The sequence below is a fragment of the Triturus cristatus genome, chromosome 5_2 (assembly GCF_964204655.1).
Source record: "Triturus cristatus chromosome 5_2, aTriCri1.1, whole genome shotgun sequence".
Lineage (NCBI taxonomy): Eukaryota > Metazoa > Chordata > Amphibia > Caudata > Salamandridae > Triturus > Triturus cristatus.
Window position 1 is genome coordinate 394,477,927 of NC_140588.1, and position 18,371 is coordinate 394,496,297.

The window sequence follows — 18,371 nt, forward strand, 5'->3', positions numbered from 1 at the left end:
CTTTATTGTAATGCCAAAGTGAAGATCATAATAAATTCCCAAACCATAGGATCATTACAAATCAAACGAGGAACTTACCAAGGGTGTCCAATGTCACCAGTGCTCTATACTTTGTTCATAGAGTCTCTATTCTCTTTGTTACGACAGGATCCACAAATTAGAGCACCCCTGCCGGGAGTCCCTAAGCTAAAACCTTTAGCAGACAACATAATTTTATACTTGACTGCTGAGAAACAAAATATCTTGAATATTTAAAAAAAAATTAAATCCTTTTCGGATCTGGGGGGATATAAAATTGATCATTCTACATCTGAGGTTTTGCTCTTTAACTGTTCCGATTATATCCTGCCATTTGATATGCGTAATCAGGTCTGTATGACCGGCTCAATTAGATATTTAGGGATATATAGGTCACATGATTCTTCGCAGTTATATCAGCTTAACTATGAAACTACGCTTATCAAAGCTAGAAATCTCGCAAAACAGTGGCAGGCCTCACTACTCTCTTTAATAGGGAGAATTGCTGTTATAAAAATGATGATTCTGCCTCTTTTTCTTTTTTCAAATGTATTAATTAAAGTTGCTTCCAAATTATTTAATGAGTTAGAGCAAATGCTATGTCATTTTGTTTGGTCTGGCAAGAAACCTCGTACAAAACTAGAGACTTTACAGCTATCTATCCAGCCTCGCACTCCCTCACTTTAAAAAGTATTGTCAGGCAGCATTTTCTGATTGGTGTACAGGATCGATTACTAGACGTGATCCGTGTAGCAACTTCTGTCTGAACAAATGCTCCTAGAATCTGCCACCCAGCTTGTTTCATTCATCAAAGTTCCTAGGCTACCAAAGCGTGCCAGATATAAGACACCTTAAATTATTTCTGATAGATTCTTCCAGTTGAAGGAGGAATATCAGTTTATTGTCTTTCAACCTGAAAAGTTAATCGGATATAGTAGTGGGATAGGCCTCCATATATGCCAAAAACGTATAACAACTTGGGAAAAGGTGGGGATATATTGCTTCCAGGATTTCTTTATAGAAGGTACAATGAAATCTTGGTATCAAATCAAACTAACCAATCCGGTACTCACTTCTTCATTACTTTTTTCCTTCTTTCAATTCCGGAATTTCTTGAGTAATTCACAAGTCCCCCAGATGCTCTAGCAAATTTGATTAGTCTCAACTACTATGTGAAAGAGACCGGAGGGGTAGGAAACTGGTATCAGATTCTACTTGATTAGCAAACATGGAGAGCATACATTATCTGGGCGCACAAAGCCATGAGGGGGGCAATTTGAAATACATGGCTTTCTTTTGCAAGTAGCAGCTTTATTATACCCCATCTCGTCTCCACAAAATGTACACTCTGTTTCGGGAGCATGTTTTAGATGTAATTACTATAACGGGGACTGGCTTCATATTTGCTTTCCATGTCGAGCTCTGATTACATTTTGGAAGTAAATTTTTCATTGGTTTAGCAACAAGCTCCAAATAAACTTATTTCCAGAATAAAGCACTGTTTTTTTTAATTATTAATACATTCAGGTTATCCATCCGACAGCAACAGTATATCACTTGTTGCTAAATCTCTGATCTTGCAAAAATGGAAAGAGGCTGAGTCCCAACCTTTTCCCAATGGCTACTCAAGATGTCCCGAATAGAGGTGAAGGAAAAACTATATTCGTACAGAGCAGGAGCTTTAACAATGTTTTTTTAAATCTGGGGTAGGATGTAGGCTTATTCTTATTTATACCTGCAAAAAAAGAGAGCTTGATATAGTTATGAGGTTTTTTATCCATGTAAATTGATGGCTAATTATCATGTATATTAATGACGATAATTGCATTTCAATGAATTGCTTATTTATGTTTGTTCTTACCAACTGCAAAAATAAAAAAACTTTCCAACCGCCTCCAACATAATGAGGTGATCAGAAAGAAATCCGACTGGCCCAATAGGATGTGGCCAAGCCTTTACAGGCCGTATCGTAATCAGCCCCTAAATCTGTGAAAATTCATATCTCAACTTGTAGTTATTCGATTTTTGTCATTTTTACTCTCATTTTATTTATAAACTCATAATCTATTTTTCTAATGTGGTGTGGAGTCTTTTTGTGGTGTTTTCACTGTGTTACTGTTTGAAGTGTTGCACAAATACGTTACACATTGGCTCTTACGTTAAGCCTGATTGCTCTGTGGGAAGCTACCAGAGCGTGAGCACAGGATAATTTAGGGTTTGTTGTGTCTTACCCTGACTAAGACTGTGGTCACTTTTTGGACAGGGTGCATACCTCTGTGAACCAGAAACCCAATTTGTAACAGGTACTTATCTTGGCTACCTTCTATCAATGTTAAAAACATGTTTCCGGTTGGCAGGATAGGCTGACTCCAATATTGTGATGGAAGACTATGCAGTGGTTTGAATACCTTGATAAGATAGATAAGTATGTGCAGGTAACAACAATTGACAAGAAGGCATATGTGGGTACTGTGAGGATGACGAGCCTGACCAAAACAAAGGATGGTGGAGAGCAGAAGTCAAAATGCTTTATAGCTGTAAAGGAGAGTGGAATACATCTTGCTCCTTTCAGCAGTGAGATAAGGAGAGCCACTGGAGATGCTTCTCCACTTCCTTAAGTGATATTTTAGAGTGATGATAGAGGGGATCACTCTGGATCTGCAGATTCCAGTACAGTTTCAGAGTCGGATGGTGCTGCCTATTGTGGCCCAGAAGCTGTAAAGTTAATCAGCAACAAACCTCCACTAAGGGGGAAAAGAAGAAGTAATATGAACAAAGTAATAGTCTGGTTGACCACTCCAGAGACATAGGAGTAAGGATGAGCAGTCATGTAACTATGTAACTGGATTTGGCTACAGTTGCTCCATGCAAACTTAAGGGGAAATATACCACTAATTTCATTATTGTTGTAACTGGGGATAAGTAAAAAAGCAAATCACAATGCTGGAGACATCAATTATGTCATTGTGAAGAAAAGCAACTAAAGGATCCCGAACCATCAATCAATCAATCAAGGTTGGTAAAGTGCAGCTACTCACCCGAATGGGGCTTAAGGCACTGGGGGAGCGGCGCTGCTCCTTGGTATTCAGGGGTAGCATCGGAGGCCAGGGGGTCGGAGGACTTCCCTGTCCTATCGGGTACGTGCAGGCCGGGTGCTCATGGTGATTCATCAAAGAACCAGGTCTTGAGGTCCTTCAGGAACTTGGACAGAGTTTGTGTGGAGAGGGAGGGAGTTCCATGCATGAGCTGCGAGGTGGGAGAAGGAGCGTCCTCCTGTTCTGGTCTTCTTGATGCGTGGTACTGTTGCGAGGGAGAGCTGGGCTGAGAGGAGGGATCTTTGGGGTGCGTAGATTGAGAGGCGATGATTCATGTAGGCAGGGCAGAGCCGGTGTTGTAGAGGGCTTTGTGAGCGTGTGTGATAAGTTTGAAGGTGATTCTCTTCTCGATGGGGAGCCAGTGTAGTGCCCGCAGGTGTTGTGACAGTGGCACAGTATGTTTAGGACTAGTGTGGCGGCGGCGTTCTGGATGTTCTGGAGTATGCGGGTGAGGTTCTTGTTGATTCCGGCATAGAGTCTGTTGCCGTAGTCCAGTCTGCTGCTGATGAGGGCGTGGGTGATGGTTTTCCTGTGTTTGAGGGGGATCCAGTTGAGAGTTTTACATAGGAGGCGGAGGGTGTGGAAGCAGAAAGAGGTGACGGCGTTGATCTGGCAGTGCATTTTGAGTTCGGAGTCCAGGATAATTATGAGGCTTCGTGCATGGTTCTTGGGTGAGGTGGTTACCCAAGGGCTGGGGGCTACCAGGTGTCACTCCTGGCATCGGGATGTGGGTCTATGATGAGGACTTTGGTTTTGTCTGTGTTCAATTGTAGGCAGCTATTCTTCATCCATCTGGTGACTGCTTCCAGTCCTTCTCGAAAGTTGTGTTGTGAGATGTTGGGTTCGTTGCATAGTGAGAGGATGAGTTGCAAGTTGTCTGCGTGCGATACGATGTTGAATCCGTGTGGTTAGCGTGGGCTCCGAGATGAAAGGAGGTAGTCTGACCCGCTGCGTTCTGTCAGAGAGGAATGAGTGGATCCAGTCGAGGGCTTTGTTTTGGATTCCTGCATTGTGGAGTCTGCGGGCTAGGGTTCAGTGCAAGACTGTGCCGAAGGCCACAGAGAGGTCCAGGAGGATGAGGGCCACAGTCTCACCTTTGTCGCGGAGGGAACGAATGTCGTCAGTTGCAGTGATGAGGGCGGTCTCTGTGCTGTGTTTTTTCTGAAGCCTAATTAGGAGGAGTCGAGGATGTTGTTCTTGTCGATAAAGGAGGCAAGTTGGCTGTTGACCTCTTTTTCGAGTACTTTTGCCAGATAGTTAAGTAGGGAGATCGGCCTGTTGTTCTTGAGGTCGGCGGGGTCTGCGATTGTTTTTTTTAGGAGAGGGTTGACCTCGGTGTGTTTCCAGTCGACAGGGAAGGAGGCGGTCTCGAAGGATCAATTGATGATTCTTTGTAGCTCGGGGGTGATGATGTCTGCGGCTCTGTGGTAGATGTGGTGGGGGCAGGGGTCTGAGGGTGCCCCTGAGTGGGTGGCCTCGTGGTCTTTAGAGTGTCTTTGATGCTGAGTGCGGTCCAGCTGTCCAGCATCAGCTATGCGGTGCTGGAGGCAGTGGGTGTGGGTTCCTCGTGGATGTTGTTGTTGTCGAAGTTGTCGTAGATGGTCTTGATTTTGTGATGGAAGAAGGTGCTAAGTTTGTCGCAGAGGTCCTGGGAGGGGGGGATGTCGGTGGATTCACTGTTGGGTTGGGCAAACTCTTTGATGATGCCGAAGAGTTCCTTGCTGTTGTGTGTGTGGGCAGAAATGCTGTACTGGAGTGGCTTCTTCCTTGAGTGTCTGATGAGTTTGTGGTGGGCAGTGGTGGCTGTTTTATAGTTGTCGAGGTCTGCCGGGGTTTTGGAGTTCCTCCATATTTGTTTGAGACGTCTGCAGGTTTGTCTGGATTCCCAGAGTTCGGTGGAGAACCAGTTGGCCCTCTTGGTGCAAGGGTTGGAGGATTTCTTGATGGGGGCAACGGTGTTTGCGCAGTCAGTGATCCATTTGTGTAGGGTGCGGGTGGCAGTGGTGGGATCATTGTCTGAGGCGGTGGGTGCGGAGTCGCTGAGGGTGGTTGTCATTTGCTCATTGGAGATTTTGCTCCAATTCCTGCGTTGGAGCTGGGGTGGGCATCTGGGGGGGATTTTTGCTTTGTAGGTGAATTGGACGCAGCAGTGGTCTGTCCAGGGGAGTTCAGAGGTGTGGCGGAAGGAGATGGAGTGTCCTGCTGAGAAGATAGGGTCAAGAGTGTGTCCTGCTGAGTGTTTAGGTTCTGGTAGGATCTGGTTGAGTCCGATTACGTGGAGGTTGTCCAAGAGGGAGATGGAGTTAGGGTCTTGGCGGTTGTCGAGGTGTAAGTTGAGGTCTACCAGCAGTATGTAGTCAGTGGAGGTGATGGCATGTGGTGTGATTATGTTGGTGATGGAGTCGGAGAAGGATGCGCAGGGTCCGTGAGGTTGGTGGATGAGGGTGCCTCATAGGGTGGTGGTCTGGTTGACCTGTATTTTGAAGTGGAGGTGTTCCTTAAGGTCCATGGGCACTTCAGTGTGTGTTCTCAGATAGTGGTAGGCCTTGTGGGTGATACCGATGCTGCCTCCAGGGTAGTTAGGGCGGTCCTTCCGGGTGATTTAGCATCCTTCGGGGATGGCAATCGCGATGTCCAGGACCGTGGTGGCGCTTGTCCATGTTTCAGTGAGAAAAACAACGTCGGGAGAGCTGCTGTCAAGGAGGTCCCAGATTTCTGTGACGTGCCTGAGGAGAGAGCATACATTGAGGAGAATGCATTGCAGGGTTTGGTCTGCGGTGTATATGTTGCTGATCGGTGGAGGAGGGTCTTGGGTTATGGCAGTGTTGAAGGAGTGACGGCAATACAGGCTGGCGGAGGGACCGTGGGTGTTAAGGGGAGAGGAGAGCTTGCAGTTGTTCTTCTTGCTGCCGTTGAGTGCGTGTAGATCTGCTGAGCTGTAGCATGGGAAGGTCAAAGGACCAGGGCTCCTGGCGCTGGTCGTGGTTGGATCACAGATGGGCGCAGACGTGCTTGCCCTTGGCTCGCTTTCGGCATGCCAGCGGCACAGCCATGCAGCGCACTCCATTAAGTCGAGGTTGAGGGGGACAGCTGAGAGGCAGGAACGGTCAAAGACGTGGGAGAGGCCACAGGGGCAGCAGCGGCAGGAAGCGACAGAAGGGGGGTGTCAGTGGGAAGACTGACAGAAAACTAAAGTTGAGGCTGGCTGAAACTAAAACTAGAAGGGAAGCTAAAAATAGAACAGGAATAAAATTAAGGAAAACGAAGGAGGGAATTTGAAGTAAAACAGGAATAAAAAAGAAAAACAAAGAAATTAAGGCAGCAGCAGGCAAGGGCTGGGGTGAGAGCAGGCCGGTCCAGTGACGAGGACCGCGGCCTGAAACTGGCAGAAAGCACGGGCAGAGCACTGCCTGAGCTATGGACCTGCCTACTGGGAGAGTAGGCACCCGAGGGGCTTAGCATGATGATGCGGATAAACATACAACTGCAGTCAGTTTTTGAATATGGCAAGTTAAATCATGCATGGTATAAACCGAGGAGGTGGAAACTAAGCTGAGTACCACACTGAAAATTTAACAAAGGTAAATTCACAAATATTTACACCAAGCCACAGTAATAACATTTTGAGTGCTGGAATTGAAGCAAGTTATTGAAGGGAGAGACCATAAAGAACATATTGTTTATCAACACTTTCTGAGCTTGAATAGATGGAAATTGTGGCCTAGAAGTACAAATGACTCATATATTGCCTTGTGAATAAAAAGACACAGCAGAAAATGGAGATCTATTTGGGAAATGTTTTTGATGAGCAGGATTGTGCTCACACAAAATGTGCAATTATCAGGTATATTGGCGGCTGCTCCTTATTATCAATATACAGATTTCTAGAACACCATGATGGAGCAACAATGCAAACAGAAAGAAACACTTGAATTACCTCATAAAAGTGACAGGAGTCCAAATATTCCTGTAAAAACAGCTGGATTTAATATTGAGATGCCTACATATAAGCAGTAAATGTGTCACCATTGTGGCAGTATACTACCCAGTCTAAAGGGAAGTCTTTTATTTTACAGTTAATAAGTGGTAAACGGTATGGCTTCTCATCGCTGGGTATATGTATTTAATGAGTGACAGGATCGTGGAAATGAAGATTATTTCAAAAGTGATTTGGTGTAGATTTGCACATGTATCTATGGTCCTGATAAGCATCTAAATCTGGATATTTGTTGAACCTGGAAGAAATGTTGCAAAGGTGAATAGGACGCGCCAAAAGAGTTTGCGATATCCTTCACAGCTACCTCTTACCTGCCGTGAGGGGAGCGGCTCCGCCAGCGGGGGAATCCTGTTTGTCTCCTCGTGTTCCAATGCCATGAGGGGAACGGCACTTAAGAACTACCCTACCCAGCATCCCCTGCAACCGGCGCTGCGGGTGACGTCACCTGGGCGAGCCGGAACACCACAAAAGCCGTCGGGTGCCACCGCAGCGCGGCATGCGCGCGGGCAGCGCCCGGGCAAAGCCCGGGCCAAGGGCAGGCCCGTCCTTGCCCGTCATAGCCCGGAGTAGGCTGGGCTGGGCCACGTTATTTGGCCTGTGCCCACCTTAAGAAGGGTCAGTGGAGCGGACCAACAAGAACTAAGGTACTGTTTGTGAATTGCAGGAGTTTTTGGTCCACACCCGGTGTGTTTGTATATATAGGAAGCCCTATTAATTGAAACAACCCCCTCAATCTGTTGACAATGAATAAGGTCAAGGGTAATTTGGGCAATAGGGTGGCGGGATGCTTTTCTAACTAGGGCCAACTCTGTATTGACCCAAGAGATTCTGGACACTGAACGCAGACTTTCCCTAGATTTCCAAAGCTCTAGGAACAGGTTATCTGTAACACCGGAATTTCTCTAATTACCAGAACCAGGAGTCATCGATGGTTCCCCCATCAACATATCAACTTCTCAGCCCCTTGAGATAAGGATTATTCCAGCGGTTGAGGAACCAACGGTTGTGGACAAAGGAATGATTACCAGGGGGAAACAGGGTAAAAATAAAACAACCAAGGCTGTTAATTCCAGAAAGAAGGGAAAAAGGGAATGTAAGCTAGTGGGTGCACAAGAAAGCGATGCTGGGATAACAGTTAATGTCCAAACCCCAGATATTACCGATACTGTTAACAGCACTAGGGCGAGACAGGTATCTAAGAATGCTTTAGTTGATGGCCAGGCACACGAGTGCAATCTAGAAAAGCTCGAAATTCTACTAATAAGGCATCTGGATCCGATTTTAAAAAAGCTTACAAGTATTGAAGACAGATTAGCGCTTATAGAAAGGAACAGTGGGTGGAAACCTGACACTAGATTAGTCACTCCACATTACAACACAGTAGAAATATCTTCAAGTGGCATTTCTAAGGCACACAATGAGGACACAACAATGAGAAGAGAGGCCCGGCCAACATAGCCATTCAGTCCCTTCCATTGAATGAAACCACATCCACTCAGGGGCCACAGGAATCTAAAAAGCCCAATAGTACCATTGATAGACCAATGACCAATCAGGAACGGATTTCCCCTGATCAACACCTCCAGGAAATCCATTCGATTGATCTCCCACTGGAGTCCACACCTTACACTGTAATTCTGAGTAATGTCCCCCAACTGAAGGAAGGGGTTACAGAGGACTTTGGTCAACTCAAAAATAAATTGAATCAATGGTTTACCAATAATTTATATAGGGGACAGGATGTTAACAGATTCATAATTATGGCCCGTAGAACTAAATGGATTGGCAAAAGGACTAAATCATATAATGGCGACTGTATTGTTGTGAATTTGGATAACCCAAACACTGCTAAAAAAATACTACAGGAGTTTCACAAGGGTTACCTGGGTTCTGGTTCTAACATAGTCATTCTGTCCCTTAGTTATTTTTATTCTCAAGAACCTTGGCTGTATAGAACTGATACCAGTAGTAAAGATCATATACATCCAAGGGACACTATGAGACAGAACCCCTGTCATCGACCACCTACTCGCTTTCAACCCCCAAGGAATATGGCTAATCCTCTTTTTCCTCGAGGACTAGAACTAACAAACAGATATCTGCCATTATCAGATATTGATGAGTGTGACTGACTAACGCCCCCCAGGTATCAAGTGAAATAAGGTCCCAAATCTCCATACAGGTCTCAAGTAAAGATAAAGTAATGGATAGCCCACAGACCCTCAGAAATAACATCCTATCTTGGAACATCGCAGGGTTGGCTAGGAAAAGCAGTGATCCTCGCTGGATTGCGTTCGTTAATCAGTACACGATCATAAATCTTCAGGAAACATGGGACGTGGATAATAACTACTACTTAGATGGTTACAAGGCCTTTTTTGTTCCGGCCTCCCCTTCGGCCAGTGGCAGGCCTAAGGGAGGCCTCGTAACTTATGTCTCATTAGATATTAAATGTGACGTGCGTCTGATCACTCATTCCCACCCTGGAATTTTAGCAATTATACTAAGGAAGGGGCATGTAGAATGGGGGATAATACATTTTTATAACTCCCCATCTATTTTGGAAGAAGGAGGAAATATTAAGTCTTTGGCTACATTTGTAAAAAAATACATGGCCAATAACCTGCACAGATTGATAATTACTGGGGATTTTAATATCCACCCATGCGGTAATCCTTCTACCACTTGCTTAGCAAACTTAGGTTGCCCGTTAATATCTGGCTTACATTATGAACACACATTGAACGGAGAGGAACTAAATGATTTCCTGTGTGAACACGACATGGGGTCAGTTATGTCTTATATGAGCCCGTCCACACTATTTACTATCCCAACTTTTATAGGCAAAGGGAATGGTACTTTTATTGATTATATTTTGATTTCATCTTCTTTAGTACCCCTTTTAGGAGACTTTTCTATTTTAACTAATGAATTTAGCGACCATAATCCGCTGTCGGTTTATCTTGGAGGTATACTGTCTGATTCTATTTGTCTCAAACCAGTCACAGGAGTTTTAAGACCTACTGATGGGAAAAGGAGGTTAAGGTGGACCCAAATATCACCTAGTGTTTTTAATGAAAATGTAAAGAACCATTGTTTGGGAGAAATAGTCACCTGTACAACTGCTGGATCAATTGCAAGACGCGTTTTGGACGCTTTTTCCAATCTGTCCATGAAAATATCCGAACTACTGTTAACTAACTCAGGACATAATGTTAATCAAGGCCCCAAATGGTTCGATAATAAATGTACAAAAGCGGCCAAACTGCTAAGAGAAATACTGGCAAAAAAAAACAGAGACCCACTGGCAGTACGTACCTTGAGAAGGTCGTAAAGGGAAGCCTTAGCCCTTCGGAAGGCTACTTTAAAAGAAGAGGCCTGGGAAGAACTAGTTGACAGTAGCACTTTAAAAGATAGTGCTAGGTTCTGGAAAGTTGTAAACGGTCCCTTATTCCATCAGGTGGGAGGTGATGGTCTGGTGGCTCACATTGGTGAAGGTGATTGGGTTCATCATTTTAAAGTAATGTTTGACAGCCCGACTGAACCTAATACCAGTAGAGAGAATTGTGGAGTTGTTCCAGCTATAACCTTTACTGAATTAGAGATTCTAGATGGAATCAAGGGTCTGACAAGTAATAAAGCCCCGGGACCTGACAGGATTCCTCCAGATCTATATAAGTCAGACCCCCAATTTTGGGCATCCATTCTGTGTCCGGTTTTTAATGCGGCTGCCACAGAAGGTTGTTTAAATAGCTGGGCACTGTCAACTATAGTGCCGGTGTTTAAGAAAGGTAACAGAAACGACACTAGCTGCTATAGACCAATATCACTTATTGATTCGGTCGTGAAGGTAATGGGGCGGGCTATTTTAAATAGGTTGAAGGATTGGGCAGCTGATAACAAGATTTTAACAGACTGTCAGTACGGTTTCCATGCAGGGCGTTCGACCATCACACAGTGCCTTAACCTGTACCTACTGCTCAATAAATACACTGTGGTATATTCTGGCTCGATTCATCTCGCCTTCATGGACCTCTCATCAGCCTTTGACTGTGTCAACAGGTCAAAGCTTTGGCAGGCCATGGAGGTGAGGGGGGTAGATGCGGGGTTGATTAATTTCCTACGGGATTCACATTCTTCAACCCGAGCAAACGTTAGGTATGGTAAAGATTTGAAAGTCACGACTGACTTTTCTATCAAGAAAGGTGTTAGGCAGGGATGCATCATGGCTCCGTTTTTATTTAATTTTTACATCAATGATCTTGAGAGGACCCTGGTAGAGACCGGTGCAGATTTCCCCCGTATAGCAGGACGGGGTATTCCCGTTTTGCTATACGCGGATGATGCTGTACTATTAGCTAGAACTGAAATTGGGCTCCAGACCCTGTTAAATTCCTTTCATGGATTTATGACTAAGCTATATTTAAAAATAAATAGTACAAAGTCTTACACTATGAGTCTGGGCAAACGCCCAAGGAAGACATTTTTATTTAAAACAGGGGGAGATTTAATCCCCAGCACCAAGGTGTTCTCTTATCTAGGAGTTATATTCGACGATAAACTTAAGTGGGACGCCGTGATACATAAAAAAAGGGGTGAGATGGCTCGGGCAAACGCTGCAATCTTTAACTTTGCTTCCAAAATAGGGAAGAAACCGACTGGGGCTATGCTTCAGGTCTACAGAGCAAAGAGTATTGCTATAGCATCCTATGGTAGCGAGTTGTGGGGACGTGGTGTGACAAAAACTATACAGGTCGAGGAAAATAAGTTCTTAAAAAGACTTCTATGTGTCCCGCAAAGTACTCCAAATTTGGTGGCCCACGAAGAATTGGGAGTACCTTACATAGCCGACCGGATAGCGATGAGCCCCATGACTTTTTGGCTACAATGCTGGCTCAACCCAGACACAAGATGTACTCAGGGATTGTCTGGCTTTAGAGAACAAGGCACGAATCCCTTGGTTTTCTTACATCAAAAGGGGATTTGAACTAATTGGAAGGGGTTCTCTGTTTCTTAAGCCTGAAGAGATCCTTAAAAAGGACATCCCACAGGTTAAATCCCTTTTTTTGAATTATAGGACGCAAGAAAGGGAGGGGATTGAGCTTACCAAACCTAGTGTCCGGTCACATCTCGCTTTAATAACTACCCCTACTGCTGAGCCTTACTTAATTTCTACTCTCACAACCCATGAACATTTTTTATTGACTAGGTTTAGATGCAATACATACCATCTTCTAGTGGCTAGACCTAAAGTGGGATACTCGGGACAGATGTTACCGGTATGTGGTTGTGATGGTTATTCACTACAAAATTTAGTACACTTCATGTTTTTTTGTAAATTTTATTCTGTCCCAAGGAAAACCTATCTGATACCTATTTTAAAGAAAATGAACTTCACCCAAGTTAAACCTGCTTTAATGTTTTTACAATTATTGCATATGGATTGTATATATTTTATTGTCCGTTTTTTAAAATCTATAATGAAATTAAGAGCGGATATGGATTGTTAAACTGTCAATGGAACTTTACTTTTTTTTTAAATATGGGCTGTGTTCTTTAATTTTGTATGTATGCGACTTTTTATGAATTTATATACTAAATTCGAAATAAAGTATCCTTTGATTGATTGATTGATTGAATAGGAAGACAAGAGTCGTCAAAAAATATGTAGGCCACAATATTTAGGTTAATAAAAAAGGCTTTGTGCTGTGCAGTGAATATTCTGTGTGGGTAGGTGTGCATGGGACAAAGAAAATTCTTCCTTGTGGTTGGATATCAACTAGTGAAGAATCAATTCTATGGGGTTCTTGTGTGGAGCCTGCACAGTGTGCTTGCAGGGGCAATAGAGGCAATGATGAGCACATGGTACAGTAAGTAAGTGCACTCAGAAGTTCTGGAAAGCAGGAAATTAGTTAAACCATTTTGAAAAGAAGTAATGACATTAACTAACCAGTAAATGGAGTGCTCTAGGAGTTAATGTTTTGTGTAAGATAAAATAAATTAAAAGAGAAATTAAAGTCTTTTACTCTGATCTGATGTGTTTCGTGGAGATAAACAACCGGCTGAATAGCATTCCGAAGCGTGGGGTTTTGCAATGTAATTATCAACTTGCACATTGTTTCAGCTTCCATTATTCGGGTGATTTTGATTGTTGCTAATCCTTGTTGAAAGGTGATAAATGTCTGAATGTTCATTCAATCGACACTTGTAATATTTGTGAATAAATTAAATAATTGCCTCCTCATGAATAATTAAGTAAGTAAATAAGTTAAAGTGAACCTGGTGACTCATCTAATGATAAATTAGTTCAGAAGATTACCTTTACTGAGAGATATGTAGTTGATTGCCAAAATATTGGTAGAAATGGAATACTTGACTGCGCACATAGGGGCATATTTATGAGCACCTTGCATTACGTTTGTACCACGCAAAGTGGTACATGCATGACACTAGGCTCTGAGTCATATTTATGAAGCCACGCAAAGCCACAATGAATGGCTTTAAGTGGTCTCATCAATCTTGAGTAAGGCAACGCAGCTCAAATTTCTGCATCATCTTACTTTGCTTAAGGGAGGCATTTCATGGGTGTTGCAGCAGGTGTTCCCACGCAACTCCCTTGGGGGTTTGACGCATTTCCAGATTTACAAGGACTTGTAAACCTGGGAATGCGTCAAAAGTTTGTGCCCCCCAGGGCAGGTTTAGTGAGGAAAAATATATGTTCGAGGCATATGAGCTGCAGATTGTACACTTAGCATAGATCGCCATCTGGTGTTGGGCCCGGATGTTTGCAGTTTGTTTTTGTTCTTTGGACAGTCTTTGGAAGTCACGAGTTCGGTGACTCCTCCTTCGGTCCGTAATGCGCATGGGCTTCGGCTCCATCCTCAGATTGTTTTTTTCCGCCATCGGGCTCGGATGTGATACTTCGTGCTCCGGCTTCGAACTTCTACGGTTCCAGCCTCGACGGAAAATCCTCGTTTCTTCGAGTTTCTTCATCATCATCTTCATCTCTCGAAGCGGCACTTTTCTCCATCCCGTACATCGGCACCGGCCTTCGGGCCCTTCGCGACTCCGGTCCCAGCCGATGGAAAGGACTCCGTTCAAAAAGTGCCCAAAATGTGGGTCTAAATTTCCCCACACCGACCTCCATCAGGTGTGTAACCTTTGCCTCTCTCCGGAACACGAGGCTAGAGACTGCCCCGCCTGTAAGTCTTTTCGATCAAAGAAGACCATCCGGGATCGAAGAGCTCGACGCACCATGGCGCACTTATCGTCCGCAGCTCCACCGGACATCTTCGGAGACGACGCCGAAGCTTCGGGGCAACTACACACCGAGCAGGAGGACGACGTCGTCAGCGCTTCCGAGGCCGACGACTCCGACGTGGAGGACATCACACCGGCGCAGCGGGTCGTGAGTACTGTACCCCCTCCCACCTCCGCGCCCAAAACCAAAGAGACTCCGGTTACACCCTCGCCTGCAGGCCTGGGCAAAACCAAGCACACAGCTTCTATCACCCCACCTTCGGGCCCGGTGTCGAAGCCTCAGAAGTCTCACGGCAGCTCGGGCTCGAGCCAGCCGACGCCTGGTGCCGAAAAACACCATCCGGCACCAAAGAAAGTGATACCCAGCTCGACTCCGAAGCCACCGGTGCCGAAGCCTGGACTCTCGGTGCCGACAAAACACAAACACAAATCTGTCGGCACCGACGCTCCGGCACCGAAAACTCCTTCGACGCCGAAAAAACCGGAGGTTCCAAAAAAGCATGGCGCACAGAAACCATCGAAACCCTCGGCTCCGAAAACATCGGCGCCAGCGGACGATTCGGCGCCACTGGATCTCTTTACACCAGACCCTTTGCAAAAGACTCTATGTAAAGATCCAAAGACTGGGCTATTGACTTTAGTTGTCAAGAAAAGATGACTTGACACCCCGGCTCCTCCTCCACCGCCCAAGCGGAAGGACTCTGCTACTTCTCCTCTCAGAGTGCCCACCCCACTACCTCCCCCTCCGCCTCCTCCACCTCCTCCACCCCCTCCCCCTCCCAGGTCTCCGCCACCCTTACCTTATCACTCCCCGACCCCGTCCCCAGATCCGGATTTCGGGGATCCACATTATGACCCAGCGGACGCCCCAATGGACCCCACTCCACCGGGGACCCCAGACCCATGGGAAGACTACCATAACCCTGACATACCTGATATGCCTCAGGACGACCTATACCCATCCAGGCCGTCTCCTCCAGAGGACTCCTTAGGTTTTCACCACTTACTGCAGAGGGCAGCACACTACCATGGGGTGGAAATGCATAGTGAACCAGTGGAAGACGACTTCCTACTGGACACATTTGACATTCAGGACAAGTCCACGTCTATCTTGCCCATGCTTAAAGGCGTCACCAAGCATGCTGCAGAGGTGTTCAAAGACCCTGTCAGGGCCAGGGTATTGAACCCTAGAATAGAAAAAAAGTACAAGGCGGCACCCACAGACCCTGCATACATCAAGGGCCCTGCTCCCTTAGATTCCCTAGTTGTGTCCACAGCTAGAAAGCGGGCTAACTCCCAGTCCTCAGGAGAAGCCCCACCGCCAGATAAAGAATCCAAACTTCTAGACGCGTCTGGCAAACGCACCGCCTCCCAAGCTGCACACATGTGGCGCATTGCAAATACACAAGCGCTACTTGCGCGCTATGACAGAGCACACTACGACGAGCTTGAGGCTCTTATGCAGCACCTCCCCGAAAAACACAAACGCAAGGCTCATGACCTAATACAGGAGGGTAAACTAATTACTAACACCTCTATTAAGTGTGCCCTCGATGCAGCTGACACTGCTTCTAGAGCCATAAACACTAGTGTCCTGCTTCGTCGTCATGCCTGGCTCAGGATCTCAGGGTTCAAGCCTGAAGTCCAGGCGTCCATACTAAATCACCCCTTTGACCAACAAACTCTCTTTGGGCCAAAGGTGGACGAAGCATTAGAAAAGGTGAAAAAAGGACACAGACACAGCAAAGTCTATGGGGGCACTACAATCACAAGCCCCCAAACGCTCCTTTCGACGCTCATCCTTTCGTAGCACAGGCAGAGGCTACTCCACCGATAGCGCCTCTACCTCCTGCAAGTCCCCTCCTCAAAATACCTTTTCAAAGGGCAACCAAAGGGGTGGTTACAGAGGCAACAACAATAAGGGCAGGGGCAAAACTAACACCACCCGTTCTGCCACCCCGCCCGCACAATGACTTCCCTTCGCTCCCCCCAGACCATTCCACTCCAGTCGGGGGCAGACTACAAAACTTTATACACGCATGGGAGTCCATAACATCGGACAAATGGGTGACCCAAATTATTCGGTCAGGGTACTGTCTCGAGCTAACATCTACCCCACCCAATATCCCACCAAGGCACCGTCCAATGTCTCAAGAACATTCAACACTGCTCAAACAGGAGGTGCTCTCCCTCCTCCAAAAACACGCTATAGAGCAGGTCCCCGTCAATCAGCAGAATCTAGGGGTCGACTCTCTGTATTTCCTAATACCGAAAAAAGACGGGACCCTGAGGCCCATTCTGGACCTCCGGCCTCTAAATGCATACATACATTCAGACCATTTCCACATGGTCACCCTACAACAAGTCCTCCCGCTCCTTTGTCAGGGAGACTTTCTTACTACCTTGGATCTGAAAGACGCATACTTTCACATTCCAATACACCCTTCTCACAGAAAGTACCTCAGGTTTGTGGTGGACGGTCAACATTACCAGTTCACAGTTCTCCCCTTCGGGGTCACCACCGCACCACGGGTGTTTACCAAATGCCTAGCAGTTGTAGCAGCACACCTCAGACGTCAACATATTCACGTCTTCCCTTACTTAGACGACTGGCTCATAAAAGCCGCGTCCTACAACCAATGTGTGCAACATACCAACAGGACCATTCAACTGCTCCACCGGCTAGGCTTCACGGTGAACTACCAAAAGTCCCACCTCCTACCATCTCACACAAAGCAATATCTCGGGGCCACTATAGACACCTCCAAAGGTATTGCCTATCCAAACTCAGCCAGAATCGCAAGCATGCAAGCCTTGCGCAAAACATTCCTTCCTCAACACTCTCTTCCAGCAAGAGTGTTTATGAAGCTCATAGGAATGATGGCGTCCTGCATTTTTATAGTGCCCCATGCAAGACTCCACATGCGTCCACTTCAAGAGTGCCTGGCACGACAGTGGAACCAGGCCCAGGGTCAGCTGACGGATCTGGTGTTGGTGGACGGCCGCACCCATCACTCTCTGCAGTGGTGGAACACCACAAACCTTTCCAAAGGGCGGCCGTTCCTGGACCCGGTTCCTCAGGTGATTCTAACAGCGAACGCATCGCTATCCAGCTGGGGAGCGCACCTCTTACACCTCACAATGCAAGGTCTATGGACGCCACAGCAAAAATCGCTCCACATCAACCATCTGGAGCTCTTGGCGATCTTTCTAGCCCTAAAATCTTTTCAAAAACAGATTTCGGGCAAAGCAGTCCTCATTCGCACAGACAACATGACTGCAATGCATTATATCCAAAAACAGGGGGGGACACACTCTCCCCAGCTCTCCCGCTTAGCCCAGAGCATATGGAGATGGGCAATTCCCCAAAACATCTTTCTCCTGGCGCAACACGTTCCAGGCGTACAAAACACCATGGCAGATCTGCTCAGCAGACAAACGCAACAACTACACGAATGGGAACTGCATCCACAAGTTCTTCACCCATTCTTCCAAATGTGGGGTCATCCTCAGATAGACCTCTTCGCAACCCACGAAAACAAAAAATGCCCAAGCTTCGCCGCCAGATACCCACACCCATTGTCCAAAGGCAATGCGATATGGATGAACTGGTCAGGCAGATTTGCATACGCCTTTCCACCTCTCCCACTAATTCCATTAGTGGTAAGGAAGCTACAGCAGCACTCCCTCACACTCATTCTGGTAGCCCCAACATGGGCCAGGCAACCGTGGTACACCACACTACTACAGCTATCAGTGGTACCACATCAAAAACTGCACCTGTCCCCATGCCTCCTAACCCAGAACCATGGAGAAATCAGGCACCCGGACCCAGCTCAGCTCAACCTTGTGATCTGGCTCCTGAAATCTTAGAATTTGGTTACCTTAACCTTTCCCCTGATTGTATGAACATTATCATGGAAGCCAGACGTCCTACCACTAGAGCATGCTATGCCACAAAGTGGAAAAGATTTGTAATTTACTGCCGTAACAATACAATC

At 46.1% G+C, this 18,371-nt stretch overlaps 1 protein-coding gene across 1 annotated transcript in view; it reads left to right on the forward strand.

The window, feature by feature from the left end:
• Window positions 1–18,371, forward strand: part of ABCA13 (ATP binding cassette subfamily A member 13) — a 2,655,493-nt gene that overhangs the window by 797,791 nt on the left and 1,839,331 nt on the right. The gene's annotated exons all lie outside the window — the stretch shown is intronic.